Below are 10,098 nucleotides of genomic sequence, written 5' to 3'. Positions count from 1 at the left end.
TCCTCCCCCCTCCTCCTCCCCCTTCCTCCTCCCCCTCCTCCTCCCCCTTCCTCCTCCCCCTCCTCCCCCTCCTCCTCCCCCTCCTCCTCCTTCTTCTCCTCCCCCTCCTCCTCCTCTTCCTCCTCTTCCCCCTCCTCCTCCTTCTTCTCCTTTTCCTCCTCTTCCTCCTTCTTCTTTCTCCTTCCTCTTCTTCTTCTTTCTCCTTCTTCTTCTTCTTCTTTCTTCTCTTCTTCTTCTCCTTCTTCCTGTAATCACCTGTTATTATACAGGAACCCTACAGATGTGGTGGTGAGATATGACCGATGGTAAGTATTCTGTAGTCCTTCAATGAAGTCTCATTCTTTCCATGAGCCTGAGCTGGATAGTTCTCTCCCTCCCAGGCTTTGGTAAAGCCCCAGTTGGCAAGACCCTGATAAATAATTTCTCTTGAGGGCAGGCCTTGTTAATGAGAATAGAATGTTTTCCCTTCCTCCTGTTGGAAGAAATAGGGGATTTTTTTTCAGATCTTCACAGTGAGAACTTGGCAGGATTATTGGAGGTAAAACTCATAAAAGTATGAGGAAACTCCTAAGACTGGGTCCCATTAGAGTTTCTGATTCTCCAGTTTGTCTACATTGAGCCTCTAGCAATTAGTCAATTAAAGCTTAACGTGTTCCTACAAATATTGGCTCCAACTGCAGGCTTCTGCTTTTGGGCTTCTGCTCTGGGTGAGCTATGATTTTTTTGTATTTGCCTATCTATCTGTCCAGTTTTGGGGACAGCTGTTTGCCTTGTGACCTCAGTTTTCTGACTCTAACAAGACTTTTTGATCATGAGTCTGCTCAGCTTTTTTTCTTGTTGTGAGGTTGGTGGTGATGAGTTCTAACCTCTTTACATGTTGGACTGGAAACAAGAAATTAACCTTTTTCAGTACAGCTTAGTTTGGGGACTGAGATTACCTGCTATAGACTGATGTCTGCAAGTATTGTCAGAAACTCCCTGGCAGCTATTCACTTCATACAAGGGACTTCCATACCTAGTTTATAGGAACCTAAGGCAGAGGGATGATTGGACTGGACCTCACCTGTACATGATAAAGGTGTAAGGAAAACAGTAACACAATCTTGAGATGAAATTTGGGTCTCCTGTCACTTACCAGGCTTCCTTGGGCAAATTAAGAATTTTGGGGGGGGGGGGTATGTGTGTCTGAGGACATCCTTTTGTGTTCCACTAGAGTATGATCTGAGAGTAAAAGTTAGGCTGAGTGCTAGAATGATGGCGTAGTGTCCCCCTGCCTGCTATGCATTTGCAATGGTTGACATGCATGAAGGAAGAGCCTTTCATGGGAGAAATTAGTTTGTGCAGATTTCTGGGAGAAAATGGAATATACCACTTGTTCCCAAGGTAGGACACAGGGATGTTGTCTGACTTCCAGGGAGACAGCAGGTAAAAGATAAAAAGACTGCATCTGTGTGAATCAAGGACAGAAACAGGGCTGCTGTAGGGCCCAGATGACAAAATGAAACTCAGAATCAGGAATAGAGTTGTCAGTGAGGTGTCCTTCCTATTCTTTGTAGACATTTTATGGATGCAGCACAGTTGGGTGTGGTGTGGTGATACCATTGGAATAAAAATATTTTCTGCTGTAGGAGCTCTGGCAAGAGGCCGCCATGAGGGTGCATGGAGGACAGAATACAAGCAGACCTGTTTCTGAGTGTGGGCACTTGTCTCGGGTCATTTGCATTTGAGCAGAAGGCTTGTTATGTGGGTGAGTGCTCCCTTGATGATGAGGTATTGGAGGCTGTGTGAAGTTAAGAATACTTTTGAGTAGGCAAACCTTTCCTTCTCACTATATCATAGATGGGGCCTCTTTCATGTCTGTAGGTATTCTGGCTCTAATACCTATACCTTCTTTTTTGTTTAACAGCTGAGTCAGAGGTGTCCCTAAAGACCAGGCTTTCTTCCATCCGCTGACTAAGGGCATCAGTCTGTTCATCTGTCAAGAATGTGGATGAACAAATGTAAATTGCATTTTCATACTAAAGTGGCTCTTAATAATTGGGCTGGTACCGTAAGTCACTATGTTCTATTTAGTTAAGGAACTTACCAAAACAAAAAGAAGAAGAGGAAAAGAAAAGACTTCTTGGCTAGCAGTCTACTTATCCCTCTACCTGCAGGGATACATTCTGCCTGTATTTTTCAGGAATGGTACGTGATTTCAATGATGACTGTGTTGTTGCTATAAGAACCTGCTCTTGCTTTTGTCTTTATTCAGAAACAGATAGGATTTATATTTGTATGTCTATACTCTACCGTTTTCTCCCTGACTAGGATTTATGGGCAGGTGTGAGTCGGCTGACCACAGAGGGTGGTGTTTCCATAGTTGGGGCAGAGAGAGATTCCCTGGAATGCACGGAGCCACCTCATGGTGCTAATGTCATGAACTTGAGTCCCTCCCTGGCATTGATCATTCACAGGCTATTATTCCCTCTGTTAGGGCAGATAAAGTATAGTACTTTACCTCTCTTCTCTGATTTCACTACTTGTGCTCCTCAAGCAGGAATCACTCAAACTTGTCTTCCTAAGAAATTGCCCAGTCTTACAGGCTCTGTATGTTTCCTTGCCTTAGAACCCCTTCCCCCCAACCTTGTTTCCTTCCTATGATGCTTTGCAGAGACAGCACCTTTTTTCCTAAAAACTTTGATTCCTGAGCAAGGCTAAAGCCTGAAAATGAGTGTTTTTAAAAACACTGTGGTAAAAAACATACAACACAAATTTACCACCCTAACAATTTTAAGTGTACAGTAACAGTAACCATATGCATGTTATAGTACAACAGATCTCCCGGACTTTTTCATCTTCTAGCATTTCATCTAGCACTGAAACTCTATACCCACCAAAGAGCAACAACTCATCCTTTCCCCTTCTCCACGTCCCTGAAAACCACCATCCTCCTTTCTGTCTCTGTGAATTTGACTACTCTACCTACCTCAATAAGTAGGATCATGCAGTACTTGTCTTCTTGTGACTGGCTTATGTCACCTAGCATAACGTCCTCAAGATTTGTTTACATTGTTTCATGTGACAAGATTTCCTTTTTTTTTTTTAAGGCTGAATAATATTCCATTGTGTGGATAGACCACATGCCACATTTCTTTTATCTGTTCATTCTTTGATAGACACTTAGGTTGCTTCTATATCTTGGCTATTATAAATAATGCTGTAATGAACACAAGTGTGCAAAGATCTCTTCGAGATCCTGCTTTCAGTTCTTTTGGATATATACCCAGAAGTGGGAGCACTGGATCAAAAGGTAGTTCCATCTTAATTATTTGAGGGACCTCCATACTATTTTCCACAGTGGCTGTACCATTTTATATTCCCATCAACCATGAAAATGTTTTGATTATAGCACTTTTTAAAACTGAAACTGGGTTTGCCTGTTGGTGGGTGTTGGGCCAAAAGACAAAACCAAACCAAAGGATAGGAAAAGGAAGAGTTTTACATGCAACAAGTAAGAGAGAACACCAGGGATAGTTGCCAAAGCCAATCTCCCTGAATAACAGAACAGGGGACATTTTAAGCTAGGGATGCTTATGTATTCAGGTAGGGGCTTGCACAATGGGGACTACAGCATGGAACTGGGGCAAGTCATCTTAAAGTGACTGAGTCCAGCTCAAAGTCAGCATCATCAATTCTCTGGCTCCATTTGGTCCAGTATCTGAATGTTCAAAGTGGTTTAGATCCTGCAAAGATAACTCAAGAGTATGAGTCAGGTCAGTCCTCACTTCTGAGAGGGTTAAGGTTATCTCCTGGCCTGAGAGAGAATCTTAAGCAGGCTCCACACTCACCACGGAGCCCAGGGCAGGCTCGATCTGGCAACCCTGAGATCTTGACCTGAGCTGAAATCAAGAGACGGATGCTTAACCAACTGAGCCTCCCAGGTGCCCCATGCTGTTTTCTTATTAACTGCCACCAGAAGCCCATGCTGCAGCAGAGCCAGTCTTGTGACGCAGAGTGGAAGTCAGGAGTTGTGTACAATAGGATTTGATTTCTTCCTGGATTTGAGTTTTGGAAGCCTTGGCTTCTTGAGGGCATTATGTTATAGGTAGTAAAGAGAAGGGTAATTCCAAGATTAGGAAGGGGACAGGAATCTGTGTGTCCCATGAACAGGGGGATCCTGCTCTTCTCTCTTTGGCAACATCTGGAAAGGTGGGAAGACCATTGAAGGGAATGGCCATGTGGTGCACCATGGAGGCTGAGCCCTAGCAACTGAAGTTACCATCTTGATGCAGATTCCTCTGCCCAAGGTTGGCATGGAAGCCACAGGCTACCAAACTCCAATGGGCCATGTGAATATGAATAGGAGATGAATATTTTGCTCTGTGTGTGTCTTTCTAACCTTGGAGAAGGTGTTGAATGGGAAGAAGCATCCACAATTGGACTTTGTACTATCTCGGTGAGCTGGAGTTGACTTTGATTTAAGGAAATAAAGTAATGTGATGATTCATGCATATCTAGATTGCAGGACTAAGATTTATTCCTAGCACATATGTAAGACATCTAGCAGTTCCTGGATGTTTAAGCGACTTGATAAAGATTATTTTCCTTCATTCTTACTGTAGGTAATGGTCAATGCATAGTCTTTGATTGTTTGAGGTACATCCTTAAAAAATATTGAGTGTTGATTGGAAGTTTTTTTGGAAATGGACTTGTTCTAAATATATTAGGGAAGCACATCATTTCTTAAAGTGAAGAGTCCTTGTTTAAACAGAATTGTGCTAATCTGGATTTTCAGATACTTAATGTAATAACAAATAGATTAAAGAAAGCTCTCCCCCTCACCCCTTTTTTGAAAAGCACTGGTTGATGTAACTGAGCGACAACTTGACTTAGTTGGGCAACAAGTCTGCCTTAAATAGCTGCTCAGCTCAAAGGTCTTGTGTGGGAATTGTCCTAACGGGGGCAAGCCACAGCAGAAATCACTCCGTCATGATGGAGTGATCATCATCACTCCATCCTGTTAAGGGAGGCTGCACTGCAAATCACCCCTGTGTTACGATTAAATTCCAGGAAATGAGAGCTCACAGTATCCCCATGCAGAAAGCTGGGTGGTGGGCCATCTGCTGTGTTATCTGCTCTGGTGAATGATTAATGACTGACCAACATGACAGGTGCCTCATGAGACTGTTTAGTGACTGGAGTGTCACTTCGCTCTCTCCATTCCCTCATGGGACAGGGACAGAGAAGCATGCTGATTTTATTACTTATACAAAGGTGACATATTTGTGATTTTTCCACACCTGCCTTCCTTTTTGGGTAGGAAGCCAAAGCAAAGAAAGAAAAAACATTCTTGGTTTTAAAATGATCTTCCTTCCTTTCTTTTTTTTTTTTTTTTTTTTAAGGATTTTATTTATTTGAGAGAGGGAACACAAGCAGGGGGAGTGGGAGAGGGAGAAGCAGGCTTCCCGCAGAGCAGGGAGCCCGATGTGGGACTCGATCCCAGGACCCCGGGATCATGACCTGGGCCGAAGGCAGACGCTTAACGACTGAGCCACCCAGGCGCCCCGACCCCTCTGGTAACAACTTCTAAAGGCAGATTTTTCTGTCCTCTCTACACAGTGCTAAGGTCAAGATAAGCAAGTTTTGTTGCCTTTCTTTGTATGTATTAGGTTAGTTTCTCTTTCCTCTTATTCTGGTAATCTGTCCTTGGGTGATTGGGGGTGGTGTGTGTGTGTTTGTGTGTGTGCGCGTGTGCACGCACGCACGCGTGCACATTGGGGTGGGGGGGAGGGGCCAGTTTTTGTGATAGACTCTACCGTGAGCATGCCTTGAGCTTTATCTCCTGCCCCCAGGCCCTGTGCATCTGCCAAAGCAGAAACTCAGCCTATGAGTGGGATTTCATGTTGCCTTACCTCTCAGATGTGCATTTGAAAATAACCTGTTGAATGTTGAACCTAGCCTTTTGGTTATTTTCACTGGGAGGGTCTTTGGGGGTATTTCATTCTCTAGACCACTGCAAATGGACTGTTTATGCAGCTTCCCCATGGGTTTGTGGGCCAGGCCAGAGGCAGTGATGGGCAGGGGCTGGGTAGCTCAGATCAACAAGTAGCTGAAGTCAGGTTTGCTTCTCTAAAATGTAACATCTTTCCCTGCATGTTATGCCAAAAAACAAATAACCATACAACACCCCCCCACCCCCCAGAAAGATGAACTGAGATTGAGTGAGTAGAGGAAGGAGGTAATGCCTTCACTCCTACCACGGAGCCTCTGTTTAGTGGAATAGTTATTTTTCAGGACTTTGTACTGGGAATGCCCTGTCCTCAGCCTGTAGAACAGTGCAGTCTCAGGACTGGCCAAAGATGAGGACACACTCACTTTTCTTCCATGGGGCTCTTCCAGTAGGAGGTGGGATAACTAAGCTGTAGGGCAGTAAAAGCAGTAATCAGGGCAACTTTTCCAGCTCTTCAGAGTGATGGCTAAATTTGTGTCAATTCGACCAGGCTACCGTGTGCCCAGGTATTTGGGCAAATATTATACTGGGTGTGTCTGTGAGGTGTTCATGGATGAGATTAACATTTAAATGGATGGAAAGCAGATTGCTCTCCATAATGTGGGTGGGCCTCATCCAATCAGTTGAAGGCTTGACTAGAACAAAAGGACTGACATCCCCCAAGCAAGAGAGAATTCTCCAGCAGACTACCTCTGCACCATCAACTCTTTCTGTTTCTACAGAAGACAGCCTTCAGACTTAAACTGGAATATTGGCTCTCCTGGGTCTTCCAGTCTGACTGCCCACCCTGCAGATTTTGGACTTCCCAGCCTCCATGATTATATGAGCCAATTCCTTATAATAAATCTTTTTATATTTATACATCCTATTGGTTCTATTCTCTGGAGAACCCTGACTAATACATCCAAGATATACATGGGTACCATGGGTGGCCCTAAGGATAGGATAATTTCAAGGCCCTGAGAATAGATCAGCTTAAAATGGCTTGCTCCTTCCTTTCTTTCTTTCTTCCTTCCTTCCTTCCTGTCCTAGACTATTTGAGCTGTTATAACAAAAGTACTATATGCTAGGTGGCTTATAAATAACAGAAATTTATTTCTCAGGTTTCTGGATATCAGGAAGTCCAAAATCAAGATGCCAGCAGATTTGATGTCTGGTGAGAACTGCTTTCTGGTTCATAGACCACCATCTTCCTGCTCTCTTATCACATGGTAGATGGGGCAAGGGAGTTCTCTGAGGTCTCTTTTTAAAGAGCACTAATCCATTCACAAAAGCTCTGCTTCATGATGCCATCAGGCCAAAGACCCACTTTTTAACATCATCACCTTGGGGGTTAGGGTTCAGTATATGAATTTTGGGGAGATACTAACATTCAGACTATTCCCTCCCTCCCTCCCTCTCTCCTTCCCTGATTTCTTTTTTTTCCCTTCCTTCCTTCTGCCACAATTACATCTTGTACCACCTTGGCCATGGCAGAAATTTGATAATCCAGATTGGGAATCGGAGAGTCCACAATCTGGTGTGACAGCCCAACAGGTGATGAAAATCCTTACAATAGCTTTTCAGTGGAAAAGCTACTGAGGAGGTAGCATGACTATTTGTTTTGGATGCTACTGACTTCACATATAGCCTTTTCAACATTCTTGACACACATCTCCCTAAAACTCTTAATGTCAGGGATAGAATATACCTCCCAGGGAAAAAAAAAAATCTTTTGTTGGTATAAGTTCTAAATGGTTGCCATGGTTATGGCTGGGTTTTAATCATGTAAGTTTCAAGTGAGCAGATTTTTATTACTTCTTTGTTCATAAATATTGTTTTCCATGTGACAGTTATTCCAGAGAACTCCCAGTTATATAGTCACCCTCCAACACACATGAACATGGCTACCCGCCTTTGTTTCAGGAGGAAGTTTGAAATAGTCCAAAACCATTCTGGTGCATTTTGAACACAGGTACTGTCTCCAGCGGCTACCTCACTATATATTCCTATATTTAAACAGGTTCAAATAAACAAGGACAGCCAGTGATTGGAAAGGTAGAGAAACAGAACTCAAGTTATTTCACTGTTGTCTGTGACCACCTGGAATTATTCATCAGTGTTTAAAATTTAAATCAGTAAAACTGTGTGAGCTGGGAGGTATATATCATTTTTGCTTTGCAAGAGGAAATTTTAGCTCAGGCGTGAAATATTTTTCTGAATTCGATAATATCCTTACCATGAAACCTTCATTTTAATTGTTCATTATTGCTTTTAAAACTAAAGAACGAATCAAGAGGTTAAGTGTTAGTGATATAACTTAGTAGTTGCCCACATCATATCTTTTGCAAATGTCTTGATTTTATTAAAATTTACCGATTGTTTTTATAACTGGATGATTACAGACAGGAAGTTCAATATAAGGAAAGTGCCATGCTCTGAATTTCTACTCTGGCCTTTATTATTATTCATCACTTAATTTCATGATTATCCCTAAAAATAGGTTTATAGAGTGGGGATAGGGGTGGGGTGTTTTAAATGTTCTGCTCCAGGTAGTGAATATGCCAGATCTACCACTATTTATGATTCCCCAGTGCCACGGGCTCTCTCACGTCTCTGCTATTCCTTGCATGTGAGGTCCTTCTTGTCTTGCAGCTACAGACCCAGTTCACACATCACCTTCCCTGTGAAACTTTTCTGATTCTGTTGCACCCAAATGATCAATCACTCCCTCTTTTTTTGCCCTTACTGTTCTTTGTACACTAGTTTCTTCTTGCATTGAAAGTCCTGAATTTTAATGATTTATTTGTAAATTTCTCTGCTACTAGATGGTGAACTAATTAGGAGCAGGGATTTTAGTCCATTCATCTTAATATCCTCAGTTCTGAATCTAATCCCTGGCATATTATGGGTGCCAAATAATCACTCTTGGAATGAAGGATAGAAGGAAAGGAAAGGAGAATGGCGTGGCTCTCGGTAGCTATTAAGGTAGGCTTGGCTTGGAGACTGTATTCTTTATGCAACTTTTTTTCTGTTCCTGGAGCTCAACAGCTCAACATTCCCACCCCCTCCCCAGTTCGTTCCCCATCACTGCCACACACATGTTCCTTTCCCTAAGGTGAGGGGTAGGTGGAGTGGGTGGGACAGGTATGGGTGAGGGTAGAGAGGAATATGATCCAGACTTCTGGAAATTATACAGAGTACCTAAAACTCTGGCTGTGGGATGGTCACTCTCTTTTGAGAACTGAAGCTTAGGATGAGTTTGCTTGTGAGCAAGCATCAAGAATAATCTGAAAGACGAAGGGCTGAGTGCTGTCCCCTGGCAACTCTTTCCATGAACTTTGTGTTCGGTGAGTGAATACTTGCTGTGGTCTAACATTATTCTAGGCAAGGAAAGAAGCCTATGTTCACTATAGAAAGATTAGAAAATACAAAAGGGTGGAACTAAGATAAAAAAAAGTCCGTTGTCCCACTGTCCATAGATAATTACCATTTCATCTTTGGTTGATATTTTTTATTTGTCTCTTCCTCTCTGTGACTCTGTGCATACATGTGTATTCTACACAAAGGGAACCATAATATAAGCCCTGTTTTGTGACCTAATTTTTTCCCACATAACAATGTATCATCAACATCTTTCCATGGTATTATATACTCTTTACAGTATTTTATTTAATAGCTGACTAGTATTGCTCTATACAATTATATCATGATTTATTTAACCCACATTCCATTAATGGATGTTTAAGTTCGTTTTAAACTTATTTTTACTGCTGAAGAACAACACTGTGCTGTTTATAATTATAGAGGAATCCTTATGGAGGAATCCTTAATCAGACCCTTCAGGTAAATTCCTGGAAGTGGAGCTGCTCGATTAAAGGTTAAGAGTTGATAAGCTGCAGGTAATAGACAAAAAGGGTTCATATGGGTTTGTTACTGTACTATAATAAGAAGCCTGGCCTGGAGGTGGGGGATTCCAGGGTCAGTTCCTGCCCCAGTGAAGCCATCAAGGACCAGACTCTCCCTTCTTTTATGCTGTCATCTTTGTGTGTTGGTAATGTCTCCTGTCATAGGTAATGACAGATGCCACAGCTCAAAGCATTGTGTACTCACGTGGCAGAGCCCAA

General features: G+C 42.6%; 1 long non-coding RNA gene across 1 annotated transcript in view; it reads left to right on the top strand.

The window, feature by feature from the left end:
* Positions 1-10,098, top strand: part of LOC118021609 — an 83,630-nt gene that overhangs the window by 29,542 nt on the left and 43,990 nt on the right. Inside the window, exon 3 of the long non-coding RNA XR_004682238.1 lies at positions 7,096-7,148. This is a non-coding gene — a long non-coding RNA (uncharacterized LOC118021609). The remainder of the gene's footprint in view (positions 1-7,095; positions 7,149-10,098) is intronic.

The sequence above is a fragment of the Mirounga leonina genome, unplaced genomic scaffold (assembly GCF_011800145.1).
Source record: "Mirounga leonina isolate KUSES-001 unplaced genomic scaffold, KU_Mleo_1.0 Mir_175, whole genome shotgun sequence".
NCBI lineage: Eukaryota > Metazoa > Chordata > Mammalia > Carnivora > Phocidae > Mirounga > Mirounga leonina.
Note: the sequence above shows the minus strand (reverse complement) of the source record. Positions and strands in the feature narration are given on the sequence as shown.